The sequence below is a fragment of the Cryptomeria japonica genome, chromosome 11 (assembly GCF_030272615.1).
Source record: "Cryptomeria japonica chromosome 11, Sugi_1.0, whole genome shotgun sequence".
Classification (NCBI taxonomy): Eukaryota; Viridiplantae; Streptophyta; class Pinopsida; order Cupressales; family Cupressaceae; genus Cryptomeria; species Cryptomeria japonica.
Genome location: NC_081415.1, coordinates 367,088,754 through 367,104,532, shown reverse-complemented (window position 1 = coordinate 367,104,532; position 15,779 = coordinate 367,088,754).

Genomic DNA, 15,779 nt, shown 5'->3' with positions numbered 1-15,779 from the left:
TCAAGCTCCTCTTCCATAGCTTTAATCTAGTGATCATCTTCAAATGCTTCCTTAGCAGTTCTAGGCTCAATAATGGAGATCATGCAAGAATTCTCTCTAATTCTTCTTCTGGTTAATACTCCAGCATCTTTATCTCTAATAATCTGGTCAGGATTATGATTGAGTCTCACATACCTTGGAATGACATGATCAATATCTTCAGGTTCTTCTTCCTCACTATCATCATCCTCTTCTGAATCTACTTGTTCCGGTTCAACTAGTACTACAACATTCACTTCACTAGCTTCTGACTTCACCGGTTATGGTTCCAAAATTAGAATGTTTGGTTCATCTTCCTTCTTTTCCTTACTGGTTTCTCCTGAAACTTCAAGACACTCATGCACTCGGACATCAGCACTCTCAATGATTCTTTGTGTCCGGTTGTTGTAACATTTGTAGGCCTTACTCTTGGTGGAATAACCAAGAAATACGCCTTCATCACTTTTAGCCTCAAACTTACTAACATAGTCACCTCTCTTGATAAAACATTTACTGCCAAAAATCTTAAAATAACTGACATTAGGTGATCTACCATACCAGTATTCATAAGGAGTTTTATCCTTACCTTTCTTTACCAATATCTAGTTCATAGTGTAGACGATTGTGCTGACAACTTCTCTTCGGAAAGTTTTTGCTACACCTCCTTGTATTAACACCGTTCTAGCAGCTTCAACAACTGACCAATTGTTCCTCTCTGCAATACCATTCTGTTGTGGTGTCCTCGGTGCAGAAAGTTGCCTCTTAATTTTATTGTCTTCACAATATCTAGTGAATTTCTCTGAAGTAAATTCACCACCTTGATCAGTCCTCATACACTTTATCTTCTTACCACTTTCCTTTTCAGCTAAGGCCCTGAATGCCTTGAACTTACTAAAGGATTTTGTTTTGTCCTTCAAGAATGTGACCCACATCATTCTTGAGCAATCATCGGTGAAGATCATAAAATATGTCACCTTGAATACTTTTAGTCCTTATTGGTTTGCAGAGATCTGTATGAACCAAATCTAACAAATGTTATGCTGAGAAAGATTTGCTCTTAAAAGTCGAGGATGTCATCTTTCCTAACTGACATTCCTTACATAGAGCACTCACCGGTTTGTCCAACTGAGGCAAACCTCTTACCGACTTGGACTTACTGACTTTGACAATGTTATCAAAATTTATATGACAAAATCTCTGATGCCAAAGACAACTATCATCTACTTTAGCAATTAAACAGTTGTTGACTTTAGGATTTAGGTGAAACGGGTTACCTTTTGTCTGCTTGCCAGTTGCAATTAGTTCACCTTTGCTCCCATAGATTTTGCACATTTCATTCTTAAATTCCAATGGATAACCTCTGTCATTGAATTGAGCTACACTTAAAAGATTGTGCTTTAATCCTTCAACCCAGTAGACATCATCTGCATTGCTCTTTCCATTAAGAGAAATGGTTCCCTTTCCTTTTACCATGCAGGGTGAGTCATTTCCAAATCTCACTACTCCTCCATCAAATTCCTTCAAAGTAAGAATTTACTTCGGTCACCAATCATGTGTTGTGAACAACCACTATCTATGATCCAATCATCAGAACTATCCATGCGATAAACCAATGCCTTCTGATCAAATGTTTCCTCTTTAATGGCAACAAAGACAACGTCTTCATTAGCATCTCCCTCAGATTCCTCATCAGTGATACCACCATCAACTACATTGAGACAATCTCTTTTGATTTTTCCTTTGTACTTCTCACGCTTATTCTCATTGTCACAATTAGGACAGTTAGCTACAATGTGTCCAATCTTGTTACATGCAAAACATTTCAAAGGTAATTTACCTCTGTACTTACCGGTACCTTTGGGTAACCGCTTGGCCAACAATGTTTCAAGCTCGATCAAACTGTCTTCATCATCAACTTCTCTACTAGATCTAGACTCATAACTGTGACTAACATCTCTGCTTTTCCTCATAGGTGGGCTAGAAACTGAAGCTCTAAATGCAGATTCGGATTTCTGAGCAATACCATCATAACCATTTAATTCAAATGCAGTAAGTTTACCAATGATGGAGTCAAGAGTTACCTTAGATTTATCAATAGACTTTAGCTCCTGAATGGCTGCAACTCGGATAGTGTAGATCGGTAGAACGATTCTTAACACCTTACTAACCACTGTGGCATCCTCCACTTCACCACAAGCACTCTTGATCTCACCAACTATCTCCTTGATTCTCTGACCATACTGTTGAATATTCTCACCTGCAGCCATCCACATGTCATCAAACTTACCTCTCAAACTCTCTTCTTTGGCAATCTTCACATGCTCATCACCGTTATAGATTTCCTCAAGTTTCTTCCACACATCATAAGTAGTCTCTAAACCATGGACATCAACATACTCTGAATCAGACAAAGAATTGATAATGGCCTCCAATGCTTGATTATTTTCTTGTTGCTTTTTCTTTTGATCATCAAACATAGTTCCACTTCCTAGACTCTTGATATAGATTTTCATTCTATCACTCCATATTTTGTAGTTTTTCCTATTAAATTTCGGACCTTCTTTCTTCATCATGTTCTTTTAGATCTTTACCTCAAGTTGTTAGGCTTAGACACTAGAGGACTTGAAATGCTCTGATAGCAATTGATGGTATGATGAATCAATAAGGATCCAGACAACTACTGAGAGGGGGGGGGGGTGAATCAGTAGATAGAAAACTGACTAAACTTTCACCAAACTCAAAAACAACCTCCCAAGTCAAACTCAGAACTAACTGGTTCAAACATTGAACTACAAACCTTAATATCACTGACAGTAAACCGGTTTGATTGGCATGTCAAAATAGCAGTAAAACAACTTTGAAATTCTCAAACCCTTTAACCAAAACATCCAAATACTTTACTGATAAGAGTAAAAGCACATTTCAGATTATTGTCGGTCATCTTATCATATCTGAGTGGATTTAGCAGTTAAGCAAATTGACCATAGCAAACATAACCACAAAAACATTCACCACTTGACACAATGATTTTGACAGGGAAATCCAAATGGGAAAAGCCACGGTGAGGATGAATACCCACAAGTATTCTTAACTCTTCGGAAGTTTGCCCTATTAGGATCCAAGCCTGTTAAAGCTTTACAAAAAGTCCTGTTAGGGACCACCCAGTTAAGGGATTGACTATAATTCCCTATTAGAAGCAATACCTTGTTAGGAGTAACCTCGGTAAAGGATTTGAAATCCAAGCTAATGGATCACCTGGCTAGAGGATTTGAATAGCACTAAGCCTGTTAGAGCTTACCTTGTTAAGGGATTTGACTGTTGTAATTGTTAGAGAACAATAGGGGTTTGCTAATCTGGCAAATAACGCTACTCTGGTTGATCAGATCCTTTTCATGCTCCTATCTGCCTTAACACATACTGCAGATACACCTTATGGTTCAACAACCAATCACACTTACACTTAACTAAAATTGTCAACGCTACAACAAAACAACTCATCGACCTTATAAGCAAAACAATAGGTCGGTAACACATCACAAACCTAAGATCTCATAGGGATTATAAACAAATCGGTTCAAGTACATATGATCGTTGGATTACATAGCAATCATTGCACATTTTTTAAGACAACCTCGACCGCTTCTTGATCACCGCTTCATCGGTCCCTGTAACTCATCACACGGTTTCCACTTCATGCAATGTACTCGCTCATTCCCAAGATAAAACCGTTATTCTGCACGCCAAAAACCATTTGAAACTCTTCACATACAACATGCATATATGGCATAAATATTACCATTCATCATTTGATCATAAACCAATGCAACCGATTCACCAAGCTCCATCGGTTAGGGTTTGGCACATCAACAGGTAGGGTTACCGATTGATCTCATTGCTTCTCAAGTAATACCGGTTTCCTTCACTAGCTCACCTACCGGTTGCAAAACAACATCATTACCGATTATAATTGACATCAATGACAATAAAATAGTTCATGAATGCAATCTTCATGCAAATGCCAACAAATTATGTTTCAACAAAAAAAAAAATACATCACTTGCACCAGAACTACAAAACAACATTCAACCATCACATGTTTCTCTTCTGTTAAAGCATAATTGTCAATAATCACTAAATTAAGTGACATTGAATATCGAAATGGTTAACATGTACATTGTGAAAACATTCCTCTTTTTTTTAAATGTTGCTTTAACTAGTAAGACTTCTCAGTATACTTATGCTCTGTAGATGAGGATGGGAAAACAAATACATGTTACAAACAAAAGAGCAACCACACGGTTGTCTGCACTCGTAAAAGAGGTATCATATTTCCCTAAGAACCTGATCCCCTAGTTGAAGTTGAGATCAATCGAGAGCCTGAACCAGCAATAGTGGAGGTCAATACATGTCAAAGACCACAAAATTTAACAATGTCATAAAAACTGTGGTCAGCTAATGACATGAAATCCGCACTCGAAGATGTCGAAGAGAACGACATGTCAGTGAGGGATACATAAAAAAGGTGGAAGATCCCAACAACAACACTTCCTAAATGGTTGGGTGGGCTGACAACCACCTATAAGAAAGGACCTCCAACTGTCCTCACCGAGGAAGAGGAATCTCTTATTTTTGAGTGGTGTAAGGAGATGGCTTTGATTGGTCACGGGCTTGAGATTGTAAACTTGAAGGCAGAGGTCGCCCAGATTTGTGAAAGCCGATCAAACCCTTTCAAGAATGGTCTACATGGTAAGTCTTGGTGGACTGGTTTTAAGGCATGACATCCAAAACTCACTTTGTGGACAGTCGAAGGCCTTGACAAAGATAGGGAAGTGAACCTCAAACCAATTGTGTGACTTCTTTCTACGAGACATTGTCGAAAGCATATGTCACAAACCCTTATGGTCCTCATCACATTTGGAATTGCGATGAAACTGGTATCCAAGCGAGTCAAAATGGGGCAATGAGGGTGCTTGCTAGAAGAGGAAGTGGGAGCATGTCTTACATCATACCAAAGAGCCGAGAATGGATTACCATTCTCTGTTGTGTTAATGCTATAGGGCAAAACATTCTAGGGTTTTAATTTTTCAAGGGAAAGAAGCAATTGAAAAACTACATTACCAACTGCAAACCAAGTGCTTACATGGCAGCTCAAACACATGCGTGCATGACAAAGGACCTATTTCTCAATTGGTTGCACCACTCCACACGATAAATTCCAGGAGGCATTTCAACCAACAATAGGCACTTATTGATCTTTGATGACCATGGTAGCCACGTAACACTGGCCACCATCCAAGAGGAAAGGTAGCGAGGTATTGATTTGCTAACTTTGCCAATGCACACCACCCATAAACTTCAGCCACTAGACGCGAGTGTTTTTTGCCATTCAAGACATACTTCAAATTGGAACGAGCATCATGGCTAGCAAGATTTTTGAGCATTGAAATCAAGAGGGCAGAACTGCCAGAGCTAGGCAACAAAGCATTGCTTAAGGTATTGACAGTATCAAATATCACAACAGGGTTTACAAGGACTGGAATATGGTCACTCAATCCCCATGTGCTACTCAATGACATGCAACCCAGCGACACCTTCCAATTCAATAGGTGAGGAGACTTCTGTAGTTGAAAACATACCTAGTCTATCTAGAGTTGTTTCAATAGAAGATGTCGCAAAAACATTGCTATCAGAATCACAAGTGGATGGGGCTACAATGCAATCACCTCAGAATACTTGTGTAGATTCAATTGCACAAGTCAATGTGGATGAACAGACAAATCACATGGTGGAAACCCGAGTTGAGGAGATAGAGGACAATCTTACTCTTTCAACACCGCCTAGTCAACCGTCGTGGTTGGTGTAAGGAGCCAAGAATCTAGACATTGATTTACATGCCCAAGAAGAACAAGGCACTTTATCTTTCCCACCACCACCACCCACATTTGTAGTACCCAAATTTTGTGTATTACTATGGTAATGATACAGATTTCACGTAGGACTCGCAACCAATTGGTGATGAAGATTACGAGAACAATGACTCCCCCCTAGAGAACCACACTTTGCCTTCAGGAAAAGAACCAATTATTAGTAAATTCCTAAAGTTATTTGTGTACACTATCACTACATAACCAACCAAAGAGGGTGATAATAGAATTCGGCTCAGCCGACAATTGTAGCTCTTAACAACCGATGACTACATGAAAATGTTAATGGAGCAAGAGAAGAGGAAAAAGGAGTTCGAGAAGATCAAAATACGAAAGAAAAAAAAATTGAGGAAAACAAGATAGCACGCTTGGTGGCAAGGGAACTTAAGTAGAAGGCCAAGATAGGCAAAGAAATTAAACATAAAGAAAAAGATAAGCTCAGAGAATAGCAGAAGAAGGATAAAGAGGCCAAAAAAGACAAGCAAAAGGCACTTAAGGAACATGAGAGAACAAGAATTTATTGAGGATGCACATAGGGAATTGGCACGAAAAAGGCGGTTAACATGTCCTATCAATCCCATGCCTGAAAGTCATCCAATACTAAGAGATATGATGCACGTAAACATCCCCAACTATCCAATTGTGTTGAACTACTCAAATGCCTCAACATCCCCCGTTACCTGCAGTCAACTACTAAGTCAAGTTAGTAGTAGTCTAGAGGTCCCCTCACATGTTCCATGCACTCAATTTTCTAGCCCATGTCCAAGTCAACATATTAGCAGTCCAAAAGCACCATCAAGGGTTGTGAACATCCCTCCTAGTGGTACATCAACCAACCAACCAACCACCATCATCTGCTAATACCCATCCTACCTCCTTTGTCTAAGATAGGGAGCGATCGAACATAAAATCAATTTTTTGATTAGTTTTACTTTTCTATGTTCTCAAATTGAATTATATGTTCAATTCATCACACTTATACAATGTACCAACTATTTTTGAAGACCAATACTATATAGATATGCATGTTATTGGAGTTGTTTTTGAATATTAATATCTTATGTTCTACATATGTCTAAAGGATGTACATGGTGTCTACAATTTAAGAAGTTTTTATTCAACTAATCTCCTATAAACCCATGCTAATACATGATAGGGATAGACATGAACTAGTAGGTGCAAGGTGCAAGTTGTGAAGTGGACAATGTGGCCGCATGACAGACCTCCACCTGGCCACCCTAAATGTTCAACATACTCGCATTTAACTCCCGCAATCGCTATGCACTCTACCACCTCCCCACATTTACTATGAGTCCCTTTCCCTTACGTCCACATTACATCGCACAAACCTCAAGTTGTTTTGCATTCAATTCACTTGCCTTTTCTCCTAAAAATATAACATTCTTTCCTTTCGTTGTTGCCTTTTCTAGAGTATTGGATACGTTAGGGTCCTAAACGTGTTCCATTTTAGTCTCTGCAACTTGATTCATCTTCCACGACATGCTCACACCCGACACCAATCTCCCTTCCACGTTGGTGATTACCTTTTGGAATTTTAGTAGTAGCATTTGCCACCAACAACATTTACATCATCAAACTTCAATTCATCTTATCCATATATATATATATATATATATGTGTGTGTGTGTGTGTGTGTGTGTGTGAGTGTGCGTGTGTGTGTGTGTGTGTGTGTGTGTGTGTGTACGCGCACACGTACACACACACAGATATATATACACTTACATATTGACATACACATAACTATATACATATGTTTATGCATACACACGATTGTTCATCATGGTCCTATTAAGAATGGTGATGGTTTGTTCAGTTCAATGTTGGCAAACCTTGCCTACCATGATGCTCCTTCAAAAATTATGTTTGTTAGCAATGGATAGCATGTCATTTAGATTAGAGGTCCAATTATTGCATATTGTGGACCTTGCAACATCCCTTGCTCATGTGTAAGGCCCTCCCCCCACAAAGTTACTTAAGTATCATCGCAGTATTTATCAAATTATATAGTTTTACATAACTAAATTCACATTATGTATCCCTTTTATGGTCTGAAATAGTTTTATTCCATGAGTGAATGGTCAATGTCTATCCCACCCTTATGATGCACCAATATAGAAGTTACCCTAAAACATCATCACTTATATATCAGTGCATTGTAAGGGTTGGATAGCCACTTCCCACCTAGTGGGTGAGGGCACCAAATTGGCCAAAAAATGGGCACCTTCAACCAACGATCATGGTACATATGGCAGTTGACATGGAAATTGACTAAAAACAATAGGCTTCATATTAGCCAAAAACAAGCAGCCATGTTTTTATTAAATATAGAAAAACATACCCTTCATATAAGGTTGAGCACCCTAGTAAAAAGCCAACACAACAAAATTAAACTACCACCTTAAAGTCCTAACAAAGACATGATCGAAATTAATGTGAATGTTGAATGAAAATGTGTGTGCCAAAATTGACAATAAAACAACACCTAGTAAAATTGCATTGTTTTTTCAATTTTATAGTGTGGAGCAATTTTCTTGCATGACTAAAAATATGTAATTTCATTCATAAATAAGCTATGAGAATGTTGAATGAATATGTGGGTATACATATTGGCAAATAGTTGAAACCTAGTAAAATTGCATTGTGTGGAACAATTTTCTTGCATGACTAAAAATTTGTAATTTCATTCGAAAATCAACTATGAGAATGTTGAATGATTATGTGTGTATACATATTGTCAAATACTTGACAACTACTAAAATTGCATCGGGTTTCAATTTTATGTTGTGGAACAATTTTCTTCCATGACTGAAAATATGTAATTGGATTCGTAAATCACCTATGAGAAAGAGTGAGAAACGAGAATATATGTGGTAAAAAACCTAGTACAAAATATCAAGAATGAGATAAATTCAAGTGAATGTTGAATGATTATGTGTGTGTGTGCCCAAATTGGCAAATAGGTGAAACCTACTAAATTTGATTTGTGTTTAAAATTTATTGTCTGAGACAGTTTTATTCCATGACTAAAATGATGTAATAGGACCCGTAAATCGACAATGTGAAAGAGTCAAAATATATATATGGTCTAAATATTAGTACATGTTATATACATACATACTTATATAGCTACATACACACATATTACATAATACATACATATATGTGCATACACATATACATGTAAACAACAACATATACATACACATTTAATCAATCCCATTGCATTTACTTCCCTTCTCAATGGTTATCATTTCAAATTTTAGTAGTTGCATTTACTTCCCATGTCAATGGTTTGGAGGTATACATAAAGATACATACATGCAGGTATATATATATACAAACAAGTATATATTGATACATACATGTAGGTTTATATACGCACATGTATATATAGATACAAACAAGTATATATCGATACATATTTGTAGGTATACAGACATACATGTATATGAAGGACAAAAATAAAGGTAAAGGTAAACAAAATTTGCAAATTGCATTGGCATGTACAGTTTACAAATATGCACATAGAACAAATAGGGAAAAAAATTTGTAAGTGTTGGTGCTTATGAACACTACAAAATCTGAAAATAATTAATAGTTGTTTGATATAATTTGTGCGACCTATAACTTACAGGCCTTAAAATTAACCTTAAAAATTTCTAATATCTCTTTTGATATACATATAATGTAACCATTTAATTCGTATTAACAATTTTTTTAGCTCAGAATTGTGCCTTGATACCTCAAAATACATATAATTTGAGTAAAGACCAACAAAGCAACTCTACTATAATTTTCTATTCCTTCCCAAAACAGTTAAGTCATAGAGAATTATACTCGACTTGCATAATTACCAGAAGCAATATATATCATTACCAAAAGCAACAATATCATAATAACATTCTTTCTGTAAAATTAAAATACTGTTGCTTTTGGTAATTATGGAAGTCCTAAAAAAATTAACCCTCAAACATATATTTTTAAAATAATTAACTAATTTCAACATATTTAGCCACAAAATTCCGAAATATCTTGATAGTGATGCCTCAACAGAAGAGATAATACTTCCCATAAAAAAATGTAATGTGTTTACGAACACAGATTTTGTAGTGTTGACAAACACCCACAGTTACAAACTTTAGAAAAAAACATGTAAAGACACTGCAAAAACCCTAAGAATCAAGCACCAAGCAATGGAAACATTAAACAAACCAAAAAGTGCAACCAAAAATTGAACGAGTCAACAAAAAAGGTGAATGGATGGCGTTAGTGAGTTTTTACACTCACCTGGGTCGAACGAGAAGCGATCGAGACATTCTCATGCGCATGGCCGTAGCAAAAATGGAGTTTGGCTCAAAACCTGCAAGGGGCGAGGTGAGAAGTAAAAGCAACTTCGAAAAAACTAGGTGGAAACCACCCCTCAATGCATTTAAAAAATCACAAGACGAAAAGCAATTAGAAGGGAACCAAATGCAACTACTGCAATTCGAAACGATAACCATGGAGAAAGGAAGCAAATCCTAGTATTGAAATTCTAAAATATTATCACCCAAAACGAAAAAAATGCAATGGGATTGATTTGAACCATTGACATTTACCTGCAGATGGTGAAAGGGAACGGTGGTTGCCACAAGTGAAGGTGTTGCCATCGCGGAAGCTGAACGGAGACTGGTGTCAAGTGTGAGCATGTTGTGGAAGATGAACAAAGTTGCAAAGACTGAAGCCAAACATGTTTGGGACCCTAACATGTTGAACACTCCAGAAAGGGTAGCAACAAAAGAAAAGAATGTGAGATTTTTAGGAGAAAAGGTAGGTGAATTGAATGCAAAATAGCTTGAGGTTTGTGCGATGTAAGGTGGACGTAAGGGGAAGGGACGCACAATAAATGCAAGGAGGTGGTAGATTGTATGGCGACTACAAGAGTTAAATGGGAGCATGTTGAACGTTTAGGGTGGCAAGGTGGAGGTCTTCCATGTGGCCACATTGTTCACTTCACAACTCGCGCCTTGCACGTAATGGGAGTGGGGCTGGCCACGTTCCAATCACTGCACCAATTTGGCAAAAAATGGACACCTCTGACCAGAACATGTCATACATATTTCAGATGACATGAATATCGCCCAAAAACCTTTTTTAAGGTAGAAAATCCCTCTTCCTACATGGGAGGCAAGTAAGTTTGAATGTGAGGTCCACCTGACAGTTTACATGAACCCGCCAACATAAGATACGCATGTATAAGATCCTCTAAAAAAAAAAAACTTCTTACAAACTTAATCACTCCATACAAAATATAAACCTTTATATACCTCTCTATGTAAGAAGTGATACCATTTACTCATCGGTTTATTACCTTATAGCAATGTCACGTCAATCAAATGATTTGATTTTCCTTGGACCAGGAGGTGATAGACAAATCTGAATTGATCAACTACCCTTCTAGAATATAAGATTTATTTTCCCCAGATTCTTCTGCTTCATCAACCAATATTTATTGCCTTCTCCAACATGAGAGTGCAATATTTAGTTCAATTTGTATCAATAGCATCACGTGAATGGCTCCTAACCTTGAAAAGAAGATGTGCACTTTATTAGATGCTGATGGTGCCATAAACTTCCTCTAATCTTTGATTGTGCCTTCCTTCAACTTTAGCGTACCAGACAAGAGATGTTCCTTGCCTCTCAAAAATCTGGACGCGTCTATACTGGCTCCAAAACGGCACTATCGTACAAACGACATGCATCTGGAGCCCATTGACATACATCCCTCCCATGCCCTCCCATGACACGATGAGTCACATTTTGGGACCCACCATTAGGCTGATCAGGAGGCATGTTGTCATTTTCTGGTTGACAGAAGGCTTAACGAATGCACTTGAAGGGTTGATCGTTTCGTTTAGATTGGCTGGTGTGGGCCCCTCTGACCTGTCCGCTTCGCCGTTACCGGTTACCATTTCCCTCATCCGTAATCCCGCTCAAAGTTTGATTTTTTCAAACTCTTTTCTCCCACTTGTAAGCCAAAATGTGAGCTTTCGAACTAAATTAATATTCCCCCCATTATTAGTAGCAGAGGTGGAAACAGGAACAGAGAAAGAGTGTGGCCCGGTGGTATGTGCTCGAACCAAATAGAGAAAACGTCAGAAAGAAAGAAACTAATTTCCGATGGAAAGAAAGAATGCTCAACAACTATATATTTGATTATGTTATTATTTTTGGCCATCTCTTATCAATATAATGGTATAATTATGTTTTTATTAGTTAATTATAAGTTTTTTGGTAAAAATTTTATATTGTTTCTCTATCCTTTTTTCTTTATATGTAGGTAGTCAATGTGGTAAAAAATGTCAAGTTATAATATTTTTTCTTGTTGATAGTTAATGTAGTCAAGATGAGAAATATTTTATATTAAACTGACTTCTATAAATGAATTCATAGGCTTATGATAGCCAAAGTTATGGCAAAACAAGAATTTCATATAGGTCTTTTAGTAATATCTATGAACAAAACTGATTTTAGATGTAGTCCTAAAATTTGATCCAAGAAATAGTCATATGTATATTTAATTATGTTCAAGGATTATTGGAAAACAAAATTATAAACCCTAACAAACTCAACATTGTATATAATTTCCTTTCCATTGAAATCACTAAATGCAAATATGCAACTATATCTAATGAATACACAATTCATATGTTTTCTTTAAAACTCTAAATATCGTATATGAACTCATCAATTTTGTAGCATAAATACAATAATACACCAAAGTGTATATATATTCAATGCACTTATTTAGGGTAAATAACATATATAAGTTTCATCTTGATGTGCGTTCAAATAATAACATAAGGTAGTGTGATATGATAAGAATATACTTCCCTTTTGGAAATGACATTCATGAATCAATATTGCAACCATGTGATAAGAACTCATTTTCACCCTTTTAGGGCAATTCCAATAGAATATATACTTGCAAAAATCAATCAAATCATTAAAAAAATAATTTACCGTAATGAACATATTCAATTTATTAACTTAGGGTAAATAATATGCATATGAAAAGATTGCCTCAAAACACCAAAATCCATTTTAATAAATGTTATTCATCATTTTACCTTGGGTAAAAAGAACTTTTCAAAATAGATTTTCTTCTTTGAACAAAATATAATCCTCAAATACATTATTCATACAATAAAGAATAATATTTACCCTAATATGGATTCAATTCAAAAAATTAGGGTAAAAACATGATGAGAGACAATATTATTAGGTCACCATATTGAAAGTACTTATGTATAAATATAATTTCACCTTTGTCAAAATATATTCTTTTATAACTTCTTCAAAGGCAATTAGAATATTATCATAATTATATTAAAGACTACAAATAAGATTTGTTTTCAAAGTGCTTTTGCAAGTAAATAAAGATCATTATGTGGTGAGAAATACTCCCTGCTCAACATGTGCTTAGGAAAAATAAATTCAAACTTTCATATGTGAGCTGCACACCAAACAATGTAATAAAAAATTCATATTACACCAGGGATATTTAATAATTTGCCCAAATGTTTACATAAATAAGAATCCCTAACATTCAAATGATTTTCAAAGATATCTTTCAAAAGTTACACTAATCATTTTAAAATTTCTCCAAAATTTGTCTATTTACATTTAATAATGTTTAGAGAAATTTTTACTTAATAAATTCCGAAAATTTCCAATAGTAACAAATCCCTTTGGAAATATTATTTCTCTAAATCAACAAAAGAGAAAAATAATAAAAATGTACTCATTCTTTGATTATTCATAAATAAAATTTACCAAAAAATATATACTCAACTCATTAATTTTTTAAGGTAAAAATATTTATGAAAGCTTAAAAGATCATAACATTAAAATCCACTTATTAATTCAAAAAAAATAATTCAAAGTTCATAAAATGTGGAATATATAATTTTTAAAATAATAATTTTCCTTTTCTATGGTATTTACATGAATGGTAAAAAATCATAATGAAAATAAAATACTCTATTAAATTTCTTATGTAAACCTAAGAAATATAATTTTGTGTTATAGTATCCCTTTGCAAAACAAAAATTAAAAATATATTACCTCACTGTGGATCCATTGGGGTAGCATACCTTCTCAGGATAGCACATTATATCCTACACTGATTCCTGATGGAAATGAAGACTTCTCCTTTGGCTTTGTCATTGGTATAACAAAAGTTTACATCGGCATAACTTGGTCTATCGGGGAAGGCCTTTTCAGCTACATCGATCCCTGATGGAAAAGAAAGAAATAAAATCTTACCAAATGTTTCCATCGGCAAAACATATAGTATCGGAGCAATGCCATTTTCGCTATGCCAATACCCGATGGTTAGGGTTAGGGTGGTTTTTGCGAAATGCACTATAATTCATATGGAGTTTCTTTAAATCGATTACATCCTTCAAGAGTGTTTATGATCATGTGTGATGTGTCATTCATGTAAAATATTGGAGAAGATGTATCAAGACACACAACATGAAATTGGTTATTATCTGCACAAGCGATGCTTGCAAAGGATTGAAAATCATGGTTTGCAATGACCTTTTCCTTTTTCACAACGTGCTTGGAACAACTTCCTATGATCTATGGTAAATAAGTTCACTGGTCTCGACGCTTTCACACATGTCAGTTGTGCTACTTGTTTCCTTCTAACATGAGCTTACCATGGCAACTAAAATGACAAGCTCCTTCCAATGTTTCTCATTTGCAGGTCAAACAACAACGTTGTCGCTTCCATCCTTTTTCTTTTCCAATATAATGATACTTCATGATACTTCAGCCAAGGTGCAAGCAAAACTCGAGCTTCTACTGAAGCAAGCTTGTCATTGATTTTAAGTCCAAATTATTTTGCATATGGATCTTGAGCGTATGCATTGTGGTAGACAACTTGTAAAATGTCCATCTCTCTGTCTTTAGGGCGTTGACCTGTAACTCTCAGAAGGGCGGAAATTTTCTTTTCATTCAAACATTTTGAATAGCATTGGCCCTCTACTATTTTGCATAGCTCCATTGGCAAGTAGCTTGGCCTTTGTTGATTTCAAACTTGTAGGGTTAGAATTATGGTTTAGGGTATGGGTTAGAGTTAATTTTAGGCTTATAGTTTACATAGTAGTTAGGGTTACGGTTACCATTTACATCATGGTTGGGGTTAGGGTTACATTTAGCATTTTGGTTATGGTTAAGGATAGGATTTGATATAGTAGTTAGGGTTAGGGTTAACATCTAGGGTTGAGGCTAAGGATTATGCTTAGGTATATGGTTGGCTTGGGTTTACTTTATTGTTAGGGTTAGGGTTAGGGTTTAGGGCTAAGATGTTAGTTTAGAGTTAAGATATAGGTTTACGGTTAGGGATAGGGATAGGTTTTGGGTTATGGTTAGGGTTAGGCTTTTGGTTTTGGACAAAGGATTATTGCTAGGGTTAGGGTTAATCTTTAGGGTTAGGACAAAGGATTGTTTCTATGGCTAGGGTTCAAGGTTACTATTAGGTTAGGGTTAGGACTAGGATTAGGGATATTGTTATTGTTATGATTGTGTTTAGGGTTAGGTTTACATCATGATTAGTGTTAGGGTTAAGATTAGGGATAAGTTTAGGGTTGAGTTATGGTTAGGGTTCAATTAGGGTTATATTAGGGCCAGAGATAAGGTTATATTGAGGTTAGTGTTAAGGTTAGGTTATGATTAAGGTTACTATTCTAGGTTAATGTGTGGGGTTAGGGTGGGTGGTCAGTTAGAATAAATGTTAAGATTAGGATTAGTATTCAATAAGGTTAT